The following is an 18,449-nucleotide window of genomic DNA, read 5'->3' as shown; positions in this document are numbered from 1 at the left end:
CCATCGTAGCCCAGGGTTCATTTTATTTATTATTTATTTATCTGTTTATTTAAAATTTCATTTGTCAGGTAGAGAGAGAGAGCACAATCAGGGGGGGAGTCGCAGGCAGAGGGAAAAGCAGGCTTCCCCACTGAGCAAAAAGCCCGATTCAGGACTGGACCCCAGGCCGCGGGGATCATGACCTGTGCCAAAGGCAGACACTTAAGCCAGGTAGCCACCAAGGCATCCCTAACCCAAGAGTTCATCTAAGAGGGAGGCCGGAAACCTGGAGATAAAGGAGCTGTGGCCATAGAAGTGGGGATCAAAGTGACGGGAGGAAGTGGCAGGAGCCAAGGAACACAGGCAGCCTCTAGAAGCTGGAAAGGCAAGGAAACTTCCTCCCGTGGAGCTCCCAGAAGGAAGGTGCCTCTGCCAACATCCTGACTTTAGACTTCTGACCTCAGAACTATAAGATAATACATTTGTATTGTTTTAAGCCACTACGTTTGTGATCATTTGCAATAGTACCATTAGAAAACTAAAATAGCCCATAAAACATTGTACATGAAGATGTCAAATAAATAGTCAACGCATCTTTGTTCGAATCTCTGATGATTTTCAGCAATAGAATAGTGACTCGAAGAGGAAGAACTTTTACATCGTCATATATATCATAAAACCCCTTCACAAACACATCATGCCAATGAGCTCTCTCATCACGTGTGGATAATGGAGCCATCCTGGCACACATACATCGTTATGTTTGCAAATCTGATATTCAAATAATAGCGTAATTCTGGTTTGCATTTCCTTTAACTGTTAGTGAGGCAAAACACTATGCATATCTTTATGAGCTGACTGTCATTTCCTCTTCCAAAAATTACCTATTTCATCTTTTACTAGTTAGGATGACTCCATCTCAAGCAACAGAATACTTAGCCTAAAAACAGCTTCAGCAACATAAGGTTATTGAAAAACCTCACATTTGTTGGAAACTTGGTTCGGAGCATCAGTGACTTAAAGGCTGTGGTCAAACGTTCTGTGATTTTCTTTGGGATACCCTCACAGTCACGGCCTGCTGTGGCCATCCAAGCAGCCAGAGGATGAACCCTTGACTTAGCCCGCTTCCCCAGCAAGATGGAAAGAGGAAGAACGTCCCGCTGGCCCCTCTTTCTCCTGTACTTTCCCCAAAGCCTGAGTCCACGTCATGATGTCTCATCGGTCAGAACTGGACACACACCAATATGAATCTGCTAGGCAAGCAGCGAGTGAGGCTTCCTGGCGTTTCTCTGTCTCTTATAAATAACACTTTCACACCTCCAGAGTGGGCTTCCCTAGCAGGGAAAAGACATCCCCACCTATGCCTGTGCCCATGGCCCTGTTGCAGTCTTGTTACTTTTCTGAGCATTTGCATGAGCTTTACAGAGTAAGGATGCTCAGCCTTCATCTGTCATTGTCCAGCCAGTGTTGTTCCCTAGTGTGTCCACCTTCTCATTTTGTTTATGGTTACTTTTGTCTCTTCTGTTTTCCAGGTACCAAACGAACTCCGTGATTCTTCAGGAGACTGAAAAGCGTTAGTGTGCCTCCCTACAACTCTCAGAAAGCACCAAGCAAAATCCACTCCAACTGGCCAAGGCCCAGGTGTGGACGATGTCCTCTGCGGGTCTGCGTGGTACTCTACTGTGCCCTACAGGTGCAGGAGCTTATAAATAACACTTTCACAGCTCAGGCTCTCAGGGGTCTGAACTCATCTGAGGCCAGAGACCTTGTTGCAAAGGGCCCGGTTCCCCTCCGAGAAGGACGTGAGGGTTATAAAGATGCCACGCTCTGCTTTGAAGTCCATCATTTTCCATCGCGTCCCCTGGGCCATCCGTGGGGATATGCTCCCACTTTTGATTTCTTTGGCCTTTCCAGCTACAGAACAGATCCCGCACACTCGTGTTTATTATACCCTGGAGATGTCTGAAGGTCCTTCACGTAGGGCTGGGCACCTCCGAGTGCCTGGAAGGTCCTCGGGAATAAGGATCGCATCATCTGCTTTGGGATCTCTCAAGCACCAAGTTCCAGAGGCTCTCCGCTGTGGACCCTTTTGCTAGTACGAAAACATTCCATGAGCACCCGCTTACCCCCACAACACCTGTGCACACACACGTTTTTTTAATTTGTCAGGTCTATTGGGAAGCTCCCCACCAGGTCCCGGGGCCTAGAGGTAGGTTCCCAGGATCCCATATCACACCTGATCCCTGTGCCAGGGCTGGACGACTCCTACAGCACTTTGGCAGTTGGTGCAGAACAGGAACCCAGCGGCGAGTGTCTACCACGGGTCCTTCATCCCCAACCAGCACACAGATGTTTCTCTTCTTTGTCAGTCATTTTTGGCCGGCCTGACCTTTGAGTGTTTGTGATTCCAGAATATTGGATGCCTGCCCAATCAACCTCAGATTGCAAATCCGAATTCTCTGCCTCCCAAACTTTTGTCTGCTTTCCCAGCTCCTTCGACGAGGTGGTGGCAATCTTTTAAGGGATGGTGGACAAAGAGCACCTTCAAGCTCCCTATGTAGAACATAGCGGTTCCCTAACTAGACTATATAAGGAACATTTGTTCTTTGTCACATGGTTATTAACAGTTCTGGGGATCCTTGTGTGAAGATACGTGAAGCTCCTTCAATTAGATTTTCTGTTCAGTTTTTGTGAGAAATGCTTAATAATAACCAATGACAAAAGATAAAGGAGTTTACATTGTTATGTAAAAGGACAAGCCTCCCATGTAACTCAAATCTTCTGGTTTAATCTGCTTCCCTGAGCTCTGAATCCAGAGGCCCAGTGGTCTATGGTTCCCACCAGATGGAAGTGCACGGCGGCCGACTCAGCGGTTCCAGTCTTGGTAAGAGGCCACCACTGATTCATCTCTTTGCCAAAACTCATGCCCTCCCTTTTATTCCACCAAACTAGTCACCAAGCTTTCGTCCTTGTGTTCTCCTCCATGGTTCTCAGGGCTGTCCCCTCCACTTCATTCCCACCAACATGGTCCCAGTTAAATCTCCCTTCTTTTTATACTGGGATTACTACACAGGGTCCTCACCTCTCTGTCTCTCTCTCTCTCCCGACCATTCTCCTAGCTGCTGAGGAAGGGATTATGACAAAGCACGGTCTGTCTCCCAACCTCAACGGCACTTCCACACCTCTGGGTTCAAGACTCTTCTCAGCGTGGCCACCAGTGTCTGCCCACCTTCCTAGGCCCCCCACACCCTTGGGCTCCAGCCCCACAAATAGCTCATGGAATGTGTATGACTTGCTTTTGTTAGCCCCTTTCACCAACAACTCCTTTTGCCTGTGTTTTAAATTTAATTAATTTAATTTAATTTAAATAAATTCAAGCATGGTGGCTAGAGGTCCCGAGTGAGGGAGCCAATAAGAGGGGGTGGGTTGTGGGCTCTTGATTGACTGGTTTGCATTTAAAGCAAGCAAACTCCCAGGACCATCTTTTGCCTCCCCTAGGAATCAGCTCACCCCGGGGGGGGGGGTGGTCTCTCTGGTCAGCAAGGCTCTAGATGTCAAAACATCAACTACAGAAACTAGAAAATGTGGTTAAAACAGACTAGAATGCCCTTTCTTTCATCCCCGGCATAACTGGCGGATAGCATGTCATGGCATAAGGCTCCAGAGTTTCCCTTGTGGCCTCAGGTAGGCCAGGGAGCACCCCCTGAGCTTTGGTTCCCCATCTGTGGAGGGTCACAGGACAAGATGTGGGTGATGAGACCAGCTGCCAGCTGCATAAAGGGCTCTGCATGGATGTCAGTTTCCTCCTCTCCAGCCTTGTCTTTTTGGGAAACAGCTCAATGTTCCTTCCTCAGGACATTCTCAGACCCCTTGGCCTGGGCTCCTTGTTCCCCTCAAACCCTCGGGTCACCTGTATCTCAGCACTTAGCCCACCAGATAAGATCTGTCAGTCTGTCTGTCCATCTCCTCCCACCCCTTCCCACTGGATGGGTCTTTCGGGGAAAGAACATGACCTCCACATTCGAATCCTGATGGCACACCACAGACCCTGGTTCCTGCTCACAGCAGCTCACTCTAAAAACATTTAGAAAGTCAATGAATTACTCATGGCTTTGCCATGTCCACAGCCTCCCAAAGGAATGTACCACATGGGCCCCTCTAGGGAAAGACACTCATGCTTCTTCACCCGGAATCCTCTGTACTTTCCCCTGCTTGAAGTCAGGCCAGGCCATTAGCACATCTGCACATCAGGCTAGGCAGGCACCAGCTGGGGGGGGGGTGTGTGTGGCTCAGCTCAGGAGCTGATTTCCCAAGCACACCCTGCCATATGTGCCTGCCACAGATGGCCGAGGCACGCCAGCTAATGAGGCAAAGTCACGGGCACCACAGCCTGCTGGAAAATGAGCCATACAGGCTGCTCACCGATGCCTGCCCAGGAGGGGCTCTTGGCTCTGGTCCAGACTTGGTCTCCGCATCCCCCCACTCTGGGAGCCTGCTCCTGGCCAAGGCCCCAGGCTTACCCCACGGTAAAGCCCGGTTGCTTTGATTAAAAACCTCAGCCCATAGAAACAGGTGTACCGCATCTAGCAAGGGGGAAAGATCCAATTTTTAGTGATTTCTTAATAAGAAAGTGCCATTAAACGCACTTAGGCTCTCATGGTGTAACTGGCAGAATGCTGTCATGGCCCCAGCCTCATTAACTTTTATTACCACTCCACTCTGCTTCTAGAATGACAGCCAGAGCCTTGGAGGCTTGGCGGCACTCACAGGCTCCAATCCAGGGAGCAGGCAGGAGGAGAAGCCCCTCCAGCTCCAGAAGCTCCTATCTGTGGGGTCTTCCTTTGGCTCAGCTGTCACTAGGGTGCCTCGTGACATTTGTTCCTGGGAAAGAGAGCAGCTGTTTCTGATGTGTGTGCTCCCAGGAGGGCGAGGGGGCGGGAGGGGAGGGAGAGACAGCTGCTGGGCCAGCAGGCCCCCTCATTCTCTAATCCTGCCTGGGCTGCCCACCCTCGGCACCTCAGATACCCGGAGCCTTGTGGGGCAGGACATGGCAACAAGCAGCAGGTCAGCCAAGCACACTTCATTCCGTCTTCCAGAAACACTTACTCAGCTGTTAGTATGTGCCCGACAGTAGATAGGTGTGGAGGGTACAAAGAGTAAATAAAGATTGTCTCAAAGTACTGGGGTTCTAGGAGAGTCAAAGAAGGACCGATGCAAAGAAAGGATGACACCATACCCTCAATCAGAAGCGCTTTCGATTCAACCTGGTGGGAGTCAGGTGGGCTTCCTGGTGGAGGTGAGGTCTTGCTGAGTCTTGAAGGAGGTATGTTAGTACATGTGTAAGTGGAAGGAAGGGAGAGACCAGACTGTCCAAAGGAACAAGCAAGAGAGAAAGGGCACCACCCAGCCAGAACACCACATAATCCAGTCACAGACTGCAGTCCATAGATCCAAATGAGGTCATATCAATTATATTAGTGCTCAGATGTGAGAAAAATAACACCCAGCTAAAATAACTCAAGCCAGGGTTTTCCAGACTTCAGTGCACACACAAATCACCAGGGATCTTGTTAAAATGAAGATACTGAGTGAGAGGATCAGGGGTGGGGCCAAGTTCATTAGAAATGCAGAACGTGGGGTGCCTGGGTGGCTCAGTGGGTTAAAGCCTCTGCCTTTAGCTCAGGTCATGATCCCAGGGTCTTGGGATCCAGCCCCACATCGGGCTCTCTGCTTGGCAAGAAGCCTGCTTCTCTTTCTCCCTCTGCCTGCCTCTCTGGCTACTTGTGATCTCTGTCTGTCAAATAAATAAATAAAATCTTTAAAAAATAAAATAAAAATACCTGAATCAGGTGGTTCCATGAGGGGTTTGGTGGTGCAACAATGTCACTACGGCCTCAGGCTTTTCTGTCTCTCTGTCCTGCCATCCTTAGCACCTCACCCCTCATCTTATATTCTTATAATCAAAAGATGGCCCTTACAAGCTCTGCACCTCCCATCCTCCCACAACAGAATCAAAGACAACAAAGGGCATTTCTCCTAACCTCTTTCTTTTCACCAGAGAGGAAAATCTATCACAGAATAATATTATATTACATATATTATTATATAATTTAATTATATTATATATTATATTATTATATAATAATTATATAATATATTATAATATTATATAATCTCCCAAAATATATATGATATGTATGTAAACAGATATATAGATACATGTTTTTACCTATCTACCTATCTATAGAGAGAGAAAGATTATATGGAATTGGCTCAGTCATAGAGGCTGAGAAGTGCCAGTATCTGCAGAAGGAGTCAGAAGCTGGAGACCCAAGAGAGCCAATGGTGTCATTCCTGTTCAAGACCGAAGGCTGGAGAAGAAGGAGAGTCAATGGTGTAAGTTTTGGTTCAAAGTTCAGTGGGCTCTTAAATCCGGGAAGAGCCAATGTCTTGGTTCAAATCTGCAGGCAAGAAAAACCAATGTTCCAACTTGAAGGTTGTCAGGCAGGCTTTTGTTTCTATTCTGGCCCTCAGCTGAGGGGATGAGACTCACCCACATTAGAAAGAGCAATCTGCTTTACTTTACTTTGTCTACTCATTTAAATGTTAATCTCATTCAAAAGCACCATTTCAGAAACACCCAGAATAATATTTGGCTAACTATGTGGGCACCCCATGGCCTAGGCAAGTTGGCACATAAAATTAAGCATTACATCTCCTGGCAGTCCCTCTCTTTGTTTCATTGTCCAGAACTAAGTCATGTACCCACTCACTACCAGTTCATGAACCATGAACCAAAGAAAAACAGGGTCCTGTGATGCTTCAACCAATCATGACTGATCCCACACTATTGAACCCAACTTCTACATGTATACTTCCACCAATGCTGAACTGAACAAAACCAGGGTTCTTTAGCAAAAAAGAAGAGAAAAAGTGGCTATAGGTAGGCGAGCAACAGAACTAAGACCCAAAACCATGGTTCACAGCTCCCACTTCTACCATTAGGCCCCTTCCATGCTCCCATTCATTTCTGGTAATCCCAAAGCACTGTCCATTGCTTCCTCGTATGCAGTCTAGAGTGCTGCTCACTACCTGTATCCTCCTTGTGCCCAGCTCTTCTGTGCAGCCTCCACTGCTCCACACTGTAGATCTCTGTTGATGGATCCCAGACTTGATGTGACCCAACATCTTGGCAGACCCTGAGAATGGAGAATGAGAATGGCTCCCTATCAGGTTTGCTTGACTGGAAAGTGCTAAAGTTCAGGGAATTGTTCTACAGATTAGCACTTGTGGTCTTTCCCTTCCCAGAGCTCACATCTTATCCTAAGGGCTGGCTCTACATGCCAGCCTCCAGGCTGTTCCTAAAAACACTACCTCCCCTTCTGTCTTGTACGGATCCACTGATGAATTTTCTCAAATGCCTCAGAGCCATTCTTTGTACTGTGACTCCCTTCTACCAGCACATCTCCATGACCTGGTCATGACTCCTGAATTGTGTGTGGCTCAGTTTCAGATATATTTTGAGTGTTTTCCACAGGGAGTTTCTCTGCTCTCATTTAGATCAGTGGCCATAGATATGTGGGTGGGGAGAGACATCAATTACTCCCTGCACCAGACATCCCTATCTCAGCTGTCTCAAGATGAAGTGTTCAGCTATATGTGACTATATAGTAATTTTTAGTGTAGTTAAAAGTGGAGTGGAGGCTACATCAAGAAATGAAGTTGGAGGGAATGCCTGGGTGGCTTAGTCACTTAAGTGTCTGCTTTCAGCTTGGGCCATGATCCCAGGGTCCTCGAATTGGGTCCCACATTGGTCTCCCCATTCAACAGGGAGCCTGCTTCTCCTTTCCCCTGCTTGTGCTCTCTGTCTCTCTCTCTCTCAAACAAATAAATAAAATCTTAAAAAAAAAAAGAAGAAGAAGAAATGAAGCTGGAGTGGTGTGCAAGAATACTCATTCACTCAATCATTCAACAAATATTTACCGAGCAGCAACTCTGTGCCAGGTGCTTTCCTGGACACTGAATGCAATGAGACAGCCATGCTCCCTACCCTCATGCAGTTTACTTTATGGATCACAGAGTTATCCTAGATACATACTGAAGAATTTGGAGTTCTCTAAAAGGTCACAGGGAGCCAAGTGATACAGGATTTGATCACATAAAGGCATAATTAATTAATGGCATTTGTAACAGTTCTCTTTAGGACCCATGCAGAGGTTGAACTAGAGGAAGCAATAACTAAAGGCAAGATGACTATTGTCCATGCAGTTACTTAGGTGAAAAATGATCAAGGTCAGATCCAAAGCAGTGGTCACTGGGTTGGGGAGAAGGAGATAAGTACAAAACACATAAAGGAGGCTGAGTCTACAGGATTTCATGAGCTCACAAAAGACATGACATGAGAGTGATGGCAGAGAGGGAAGAGTCCATGGAGACCTCTCCACTCAGGAATGGCAGGATGGATACCAGTTTCAGGGAAATATGTTAATTTAGTTTTGATCACATTGAACCTGGATCATTGGTAGGACACGAGCCAGGCCCATCATGGTTAGATTACAGTCTTAGATTCAAGAAAGAAATTTAGTTTGAACAAATTCTAGTTTGAACAAAATCATCATCATGTAGTTTAAGTTATTTATATGGATGAGATTCCCAGGGAAAGAGAAAGGATGTAGTTTAGGACAGAAACTTAGATATAATATTTAGGGCCTGTGAGAGGAGGGAGCCTGAAAAGGGCCCCGAGAAGGAGTAAAAAAATCAAGAGACAACAGAGCCTTTCCAAAAGGAAGTAGGCAATTCATTTGGGACATTTTTATTGAATATCTCCTATGTAACGGGCACTGTTCTAGGACCCAGCAGTGAGGGACAAGGCCCACCTTCATGAGGCCATCAGTCTACAAGAGAAGACAGGCATGAATCAAGGAAGTAGGAAATCCTGAAAAGATGGCAAAGCACTGCCCATTGCTAGCCCCTTCACCAAGCACAACCTTGGAGATGCCAAAGATCTGCAAGAAAAATGTATAAAGTTGAACAACTGAAGTAAAGATGGTGACTTACTCTTAGAGAAGGGAGAGGGGGTATTCATTTTGTACAGAGCGGCCTGGGCAGAGGCGGGCATAGTACCACCACCGGAGAAGAGACTAATATGTGTTCCTTTCTCCTCCATAGGACCTGGGTGCTTGATGCCTGCCTTACAGCCCCTGTGATGAGGAAACACCATAGTAAATTTGTGGCAACAATAGCAGCCAGGAGGATGAGTGGTGGACACACATAACAACCAAGGAAAACTGATTAGCCCCTGAGCGTTCCTGAACCCCTGGCCCTGAATGCCCCACACCTCAAAGACTGGGTAACTGCAACAAGGAAGATAGTTGCTAAGAATGCCAGGGGAGAGTGTAGTGAAGATCCATCTGAGACAAGAATGTCTTGTGAGGGACACTAAATGGGTGTCCTCAAGAACGGAACACAGTACCACGAGGTCTCCATCCTAAGGCACAGATCACCATTGTAAGCCAGGTTTATCACCAGAAGCACATGAACAGGGAGCAGTTACTAAACAACATCAACAATCCTCATATTATCTAAAATGTTTGTTTTTCCATTAAAAAAATCACATGCAGGGGCAACTGGCTGGTGCCTTTGGCTCAGGTCATGATCTCAGGTCCTGGGTTCAAGCCCCACCTTGGGCTCTCTCCTCAGCAGGGAGCCTGCTTCTCCCTCTCTCTCTGTCAAATAAATAAATAGAATCTTTTAATAAAGTTACATGCTAAAAACAGGAAGTTGCAGTCTGTACTCAAGGGAAGGAACATAGTCAACAGAAACTGACTCTGAGTGGAATCAGATGTTTGATTCAATCAGTAACAAAAATTTCCAAAGGGCTAGTAAGAATATGTTCAAAGAAGTAAAGGAAACTGTCAAATAATCAACAGAAAATATTATATCAATGACTGTTATGGACTGAATGTTTGTGTTCCCCAAAATGCATATGTTGAAGCTCAACCCCCAATGTGACTGTATTTAGACATAGTGATAGTGAGGAATCCTGTCATGAAGGTTAAATGAGATCACAGGCATGGGCTGGTACCCACAGAAAAAGAGGAAGAGGCATTCTTCGTTCTTTCTCTCCACCAGTGCGAGAGCTCAGCAAGAAAGCAGCTGTTTGCAAGCTGGGAAGAAAGTCCTCACTGGACATCAATCTCGCAGGTCCTTGATCTGGAACATCTAGACTTCAAACTGAGAAAATAAACGTTGTTTAGACCACTTAATCTGTGGTATTCTATTATGGTAGCCTGAACAGATTAATACAACGACTTCACAAAATCTCAATAGAGAAATAGAAACTATTATAAAGATTTGAACAGAAATTTTATAGTTAAAAAATCCAATAACTGAAATTTAAAACTCACTAGAGAGGCTCAGTGGGGATTAGAGTTGGCAGAAGAATCAGTGACATTGAAGAGTGATCAATGGACATTATCCAAACTGAAGAACAGCAAGAATCGGGATTGAAGAAAAATAAACAGAGGTTCAAAGTCCAGCAAGGTACACCAACATACATGCAGTGGGAGTCGAAGGAGAACAGGAAAGGAAGAGAAAGAATAGGGAAATTATTTGAAAAAGTAATTGTCAAGTAAATTTTTCAATCTCCAAAATTTTTGCAAATATGATGAAAAATCCATCAGGGAAATATCATAGTGAAAAGTGTATTTGCACCTGACAAGAGAGTCTCAAAATACATAAAGAAAAAACTGACAGGACTGAAAGGAAAGAGAGACAATTCAACAATTATAGACAGAGAATTCAATACTCCTTTCTCAGAAATTGATTGACCTAGACAGAAACTCAATACAGATATAAAGACTTGAACATTCCTCTCCAAAATATCAGAATTAGACATAAAAATACATATTAGGGATTCTCCAGAATAGACCATATGCTAGACTCTTAAACAAGTCTCAGTAAATATAAGAAGAATTAAATAATAGCACATGTGTTTTCTAGTCCCCACAGAATTAATCAGATGTCAAAAACAGAAAGAAAATTGGGAAATCACCAACAATTTGGAAGTTAAACAATACACTTTTAAGGAACCTTGGGTCAAAACAGAAATCACAAGACAAATTTAAAAATATCTTGAATAGGGGGCACCTGGATGGCTAAATCGGTTAAGCAGACAACTCTTGATTTCGGCTCAGGTCATGATCTCAGGGTCCTGGGATAGAGCCCTGTTGGGGATTTGTATTGGGCTTCACGCTCAGCTGTGAGTCTGCCTGAAGATTCTCTCTTTCCCTCTTTCCCTCTGCCCCTACCTGATTTGTTCTCTCTCTCTCTCTCTCTCTGTAAAATAAATAAATAAATCTTTAAAAAAATATCTTGAGGGGCACCTGGGTGGCTCAGTTGGTTAAAGTCTCTGCCTTCAACTCAGGTTGTGATCCCAGGGTCCTGGGATCTGCGTAGGTCTCTCTGCTCAGCAGGGAGCCTGCTTCCTTCTCTCTCTCTACCTCCCTCTCTGCCTACTTGTGAGCTCTCTCTCTATCAAATAAATAAATGAAATCTTAAAAAAAATAAAAATATATAAAAATATCTTGAACTGGATGAAAGTGAAAACATAATGCAAAATTTATGAAATGTAGAGAAAGTGAGACCTAGAGAAAAAACTAAACTTTAAATACTTATATTAGAAAAATTACATATCCAGAGTGCCTGGGTAGCTCAGTCATTAAGCATCTGCCTTTGGCTCAGGTCATGATCCCAGTGTCCTGGGATCAGCCCCATATCAGGCTCCCTGCTCAGCAGGAAGGCTGCTTGTCCCTCTCTAGCTCCACCCTCCCCAAACTCTGCTTGTGTTCCCTCTCTCCATATGTCATAAATAAATAAAATCTTTTTTTTAATTACATATCTAAGACCAATAATCTGAGTTTCTGCCTAAAGAAACTATTTAAGAAAAACAAATCATGCCCATAGTAAATAGAAGGAAATAATAAATATCAAAAAACAAATCCATGAAATAGAAAACAGAAACACAACAGAGAAAATAAAGCAACCAAAGCTGGTTCTTTGGAAATGTCAAAAGATTGATAAACCTTTTGTCAGACTAATCAAGATAAAAGAAAAGAAGACAGAAGTACACGTCATGAATGAAAGAAGAAGCATTACTACAGAGTCTACAAATATTAAAAAATGATAAGGGAAAATTATGAATAACTTCATACTGACTCTAGTGTGTGATTTTTCCTCCATGCTACCAAGCAATTTTGTAACACCAGCTGTGTATCCCACAAGTTCAAACCCATGCTGACACTATCCACCTGGAGATAGCATCAGACCCCACAGGTCAAGAACTCAGTCCATTATGACTTGCTTAGCCCAACTTTGGGTACCAGTTCGAAGTCTAGGATGTCACCTGTGCATCAGAATGACTATTTACAAATCAGATGTTCCCCGACCCCTCCTCAGGTTTGATTAATTTGCATGGGTGGCTTCCAGAACTCAGAGAAACATGTTACTTACTATATCACTGGTTTATTTAAAAATGATATAATTTGGGAGTAGCTAGATCTAAGAGATACAGAGGGTAAGGTATAGGGAAAGGTGCAGAGAGCTTCCATGCCCTCTCTGAGCTCGGCTTTCCTATGCCACTCTCCGTGTATTCGTTCCTTTGGGTTTTATGGAGGCTTCATGCACATAAACACTATTGATTAAATCATTGGCCACTTGTTGAATTGAATCTCCAGTGCCTCTTCCCTTGCTTGAGGTGCCTGCTGCAGTGGGGGTGGGGCCCAAAATTTCGAATCTTTTTTTTTTTTTTCCCCACCACTCAAAAAGTTTAATTATGTATTGAAGATTCTGGACCAGAAAATGTGTAAGGATAAGACAAAGAATATCAAAATAACTTGTAACAAATATCTAGAACCTCTCACATATTAAAATTGTTAAGATAAAAATAAGATTTACAATACATGTTTGCCATTATGGTATAGTTAAAAAAATAACACCCATACTAAAATTAATTCATCCTACTTATCAAAATTCCTATTATATGAATGAAAATATTCAAATGCTTATAAATAGGTATTCAAAGGTTTCTTTTGAACATTCTTTGGTGTTCATAAAACTGCATATGTTATTATAGATCTCTTTATCATACATTTTTTCAGACTATACATTCAGTTTAAATTGGAAATGAAAAAATATAAATTAGATATCGCTATAGAAAGTAGTTACAGGGTTGGGGCGCCTGGGTGGCTCAGTGGGTTAAGCCGCTGCCTTCGGCTCAGGTCATGATCTCAGAGTCCTGGGATTGAGTCCCGCATCGGGCTCTCTGCTCAGCGGAGAGCCTGCTTCCCTCTCTCTCTCTCTGCCTGCCTCTCCATCTACTTGTGATTTCTCTCTGTCAAATAAATAAATAAAATCTTAAAAAAAAAAAAAAGAAAGTAGTTACAGGGTAGATATTTTGATTTCATGATGCACAAGTACTTACGGACAAGATTCACTTACTAAATTTAAAATAACTACCTATTCTTTGATACTTCTTATAGATCCACATGTCCCAGAAATTAAAAAAGAAGCTGTGTTTAAGGCAGAAAATTCAAATGTGAGATGACATTATTTATGATTCTCTCAGCTGGTTGTTTCACAAAATATGGAGCTAAATGAAAAATGAGAACCCTCGCATTGCTTGGATCCCAGCTTGACAAGCAACTTGGAATGGCAGATGCATAACAAGAAATGGAATATTCTACTTCAGAGGAAGAAGACAAGTGATCGAATAACATGCACACAACTTAGTATAAGTTCTTTACCCTAATAAAGTAATTATTCATTTGCAAATATTACCAAAAGTAAAAAAAATTTATTTTACAGAGTGGTTGGTTTTTGTAATACATCAATAATGTTATATACTTCCCTATTGTCAATGCTTGTCTCATTTCAGTGGTTGGTTTCTCCCAAATAATTTAGTTTACATTTAAAGTGGCAATACAGCTTTTACTTAATGGATTGAAGTTATAATTAGAAACCAGTTTTATATACAGAAAATCCATAAATATAGAACGTTTATTCCTATTTTATCCTAGGGTTATGCAAAAAATTGACTAAAAATTTTTCATTTGGGTCTTTGTAATAAACATGTAAATACATTATTTACAATGGAGATGCTTTCTGACAGAAAGTAAACAGACAAGTAATTTTGGTCTTCATTAGAATCCATCATTATATGTTCATTTTTGAAGATGATGTGATACATCATGTTCACTCAAATTTCAAGATTCCTGTTATACACATAATTCAAGTAATTATTTTCCTTGTACAATTAATGCTTCGTTCTGTATTTAAATTTCCTTTAAGAAAGATTCCTCGATCCAATAGCAGGGAGCTTTAGAATTTTTTTCGAATACAGCAAATGTTTCTGTACAATTATGTGCAATTTTCTTCCTTCTGGCAATATTATAAATACCAAGTAAATTAATCTTCGTTGTTCATATCCCACAGGTAATTCTTGAGTTATCTCACATGATGTAAGTACCATCTTTGTAGTATTTCATGGACTCCATTTGTTTTGTCATAGCTAGAACATCATGAAATCCAGTACTTAGGCCAGACATATGTTGAAAATATGCCTCTTTTTCCACTTGAATTGTTAAATTATTTACTCCAGCATCTTTAAGTATTCCTGTGACCTGCTGTACAATTCTTTGTTCCAGCACATCTGATGTCACCTGTATATGAATTGTTCCTGCCACAACACTGGCTGAATGACGCCAAAAATGAGGGTCTCGGTATGATATTAATCCTTCAATTTTCTGTATCTTTTCTAAAGCAAGATGTAGCTCTTTTTCATATTCTGGTGGCAGTCTCAAAAGTAGAACCTGACAGGCATCTTTAATCAGTGGAACAACACTGAGAAATATTAATATAGCAATAAAGAGAGAACACAGGGGATCAGCAATGAACCATCCAAACTGCTCTCTAAGAACTGTGGATACAATTACACCAATACTGCCAAGTGTGTCTGCCAAAACATGTAGAAATACACCCCTCATGTTAGCATTCATGCCTCTGCCTGCAGATCCGTGGCTGTGACCATGCCCATGGTCACTGTGTCCATGCATATGGTGGGAATGACTGTGATCAGATGAATGACAGCTTCCCTGAGAAGCTCCATGGTTATGGTTATGGGCATGGCTAAAGGCACAGATACCAATAAGGTTTACTATCAGCCCTCCAACTGAGACTGGTGTTAACATATGTGTGTCTAATTCCGGAGGATCAATTAATCTAGCCACTGACTCCATAAACACAAAAAAGGCTATTACCATTAGAAAAAGTCCATTAATAAATCCAGAGAGAATTTCTATTCGGCCATACCCATAGGAAAAAATCCGAGTTGCTTTCCATCTACTCATCAAGGCCACAAAAAGACCCATGACCAAAGCAGAGCAGTCAAAGAGCATGTGAAATCCATCTGAGATCCGACCCAGACTATTGGTCAACACGCCATAGAATAATTCAACAAAGGTAAAAAGCAGATTCAAACACAAGAAGTAAAAGATCTGCCTAGAGTCATTCTCCTCAAGAATTTGTTTTAGTGATTCCTTAATAAACCTGGGGATCGATTGGGAGCTATGCTGGAAAGCATCACCCATGAAATTATAGGGAGGTGTTCCTTCAGGAGAATATCCAATTAGGGTGCCTTTCTGTCCTCTCTTGGAGGGAGATGATAAGATGTTGGCAGACAAAATGAAGAATATAGCGCTCACTACCACTCCTCCAGACAGGACATGTTCAGCGCTTTCCTGGTGTGCTGCTTTGTTCAAAGCTTGAAGCTGGTCTGTTATTGGATGTGTCCAAAAATTTCCAAAAAGTAGAGCACTAATACAAATGGGAAAGGATTACCATAGCGGGCATATTTGGAAACTTCCATTTTGACTGAACAAATGGAATCGACATAGAAATCCAGGATCATGACAAAAAAGATAACTGTTGTGAAAGGCATTATGAGAGAAAACCAAGACTGGACTTTACTCTCAGTTGTCACAGAAAGAACAATGACCCATGGGCACAAGAGAAGCACAGAAACAAGATGGGATAAAGCTTGAAGACGTTTGGCTCCACCAACATCTACAGAGAGTTTTCTGGAAGCTTGTGATCTGCCACACCTACGAAGGCAATGGCTGTGTAAAGCATGTGAGTTAGAGCACTGTCATGATGTCCTTCAGGGGGTTCAGCCATTGTAGCCATGAGATCATCATTGTCGAAAAGCAATAGGCAGATTACAGCAATAATGAAAAAAGCAGCCCCTCTTGTCTTTGCTGGGCCTCCTCCAGAACTAGTGAACAAAACACTGAGTAGTGAGATGACAACAACATCACTGTGTTCAAATAGCAGCAAAGTCCTTAGTGGTCCACAAAGAGTGAGGCCAGAAAACCACAAGAGTGAAATGATACACCCAGCAACTGCATGTTTAAATATTTTGATCCACTGGTGTTTGGTAATACTTTTTCCAGAAGAAAATGGCTTTTGACACAGAACCATAAAAAATGCAGCCCCGAGTTTTAATATAAAAATGAATTGAACAATGTGAACTGCTTTTAGGAGATCATATGATTCAAAAAGTCCCACAGCCTTCAAAAATTTAGTGAAACATAGTAACACAATATATTTTGCTAATCGAGCGCTGGGCACGTCCACGGGTCCAAGGCCGCCGCCGCCGCCGGGGCCGGCTAGCACCTCGCCGCCGAATTTCTCCTCCATTCCGGGGCTCAGGAGCCGCCGCCAGTGCCCCGGCTGCGCGGTTTCCTCCTGTCTCGCCGCTGCCGCGGAACAGCGGGCGCAGGCGCGTCACTCCCCCATGGCAGCGGCCCCGTCGTGTCCCCGCAGGCCCGACCGCCGCCGCCGCCGCCGCCGCTGTACCGGGCTCTGGCTCACAAGCACACGCGCGTCGGTTCTAGGCCGCGGGCAGTTCCAGCGGCGCCGGGGTCCCTGGAGGCGCACCGGAGCAGATGGTGCCAGGCCATGTCATCAGTTGGAATCTTTTAATCACACCAGTCCCCATCTTTAGGTTGTCTAGGGGCTTTCCACAAGTCACCTTATTCACAACAAAAGACACCTTTATCAATCTCGTTACTTAGAAAAATCCTAAGGTTTTTAGAAGTTCTGTGCAAGGCCAAAGACCAAATATACCAAAAACCGAAATATGACACCAAGATATGATGCAACTGAGATAAAATGGAAAAAAAATCCTAGGAAGACAAAATTGCCAAGACTGATTCAAGAACAAATAGAAAACCCTAAAAGACCTATTGAAAGGTAAATAAATAGAATTGGTAACTTAAAATATTCCCACAGAGAAAACCACAGCCCAAAGGTGGTCAATTTTAGTGGTAAATTTGGTAATTTCTGTAAAATATTTAAGGAAAAGGTAATACACATTTATACAAAATCTCCCAGAAAACTGAAGAAGAGAGAACCTTTCTTATCTCATTGTATGAGATCAGCATTATCTATTACTAAAATCAAAGAATTATAAGAAAAGAAAGGCACAAACCAGAACATAGAATTATAAACACAATATTAACAAATAGAGTCCAACAATATAGCAAATGGATAATGCTTCGTAGCCTATTGAGACACGTCCCAGGGATCCAAAGTTGGTTCACCATGAGAAAATCAGTTTATGTAATTCACCATATTGGTGGAATAGAGGAGAAAAAACACATGATCATCTCAACAGATGCAAAAAATATTTTAACAAAATCCAACATCTATTTCTCATTAAAAAAAAAAAAAAAAAAAAAACGAAACCCAACCAGGAACACAAGGGAACTTCCTCAACCTGATAATAGGCATATACAAAAAATCCCTAAACTAAGAGTGAGCAGCTGAATGCCTTTCACTAAGCTGAGAACAAGGCAAAGATGTCCTCTTTTACCACTTCTGTTCAACACTAAACTGAAAGATCTAGCCAGGGCAGTAAGTAGGCAAGAGAAATAAATTAAAGGTTTGCTGACTGGAAGGGACAAAATAACATTTTAATTTTCACATTATTCTATATGTAGACCCTCTATGGGATGTTTTTTCTATTATCCTCCATATAGAAAATCCTAAGAAATCTGTGAAATAAACTTAGCAGTCCTGCAGAATCCATGATCAACATACAAAAATCCATTATATTTCCATATTCTAACTAATGAAATTAAGAAAACAAGTTCATTGACAATTTTAGCTGTTTCCGAAAATCTGAAACAAGGACAAATCTGACAGAAGATGTTCAAGGCCTAGGGATTTGTTTTGCTGTGCTGCAGACTATCATAACCTCAGCAGCTTAGAAATATACTCACAGTTTCTGTGGGTCAAGAGTTTGGACACAGCATATCTGAATACTCTGCTGGGGTCACCCAGGCCATGAGCAAAGTGTCAACTGAAGCTGTGGTCTCCTCTGATGCTTGGGGACCTCTGGAAAGTCTTTTCAG

General features: G+C 42.8%; 1 pseudogene across 1 annotated transcript; it reads right to left on the bottom strand.

The window, feature by feature from the left end:
- Positions 1-14,316: 14,316 nt before the first annotated feature.
- On the bottom strand, positions 14,317-16,731 carry LOC309857927 (proton-coupled zinc antiporter SLC30A5 pseudogene; annotated as a pseudogene). Its single transcript has one exon. The product of its transcript is annotated as a proton-coupled zinc antiporter SLC30A5 pseudogene (transcript).
- Between the last annotated feature and the right edge of the window lie 1,718 nt (positions 16,732-18,449).

Source organism: Mustela nivalis (assembly GCF_964662115.1).
Source record: "Mustela nivalis genome assembly, contig: HAP1_SCAFFOLD_1553, whole genome shotgun sequence".
In the NCBI taxonomy this organism is placed as follows: domain Eukaryota; kingdom Metazoa; phylum Chordata; class Mammalia; order Carnivora; family Mustelidae; genus Mustela; species Mustela nivalis.
This window is presented reverse-complemented; position numbering and strand designations above follow the sequence as displayed.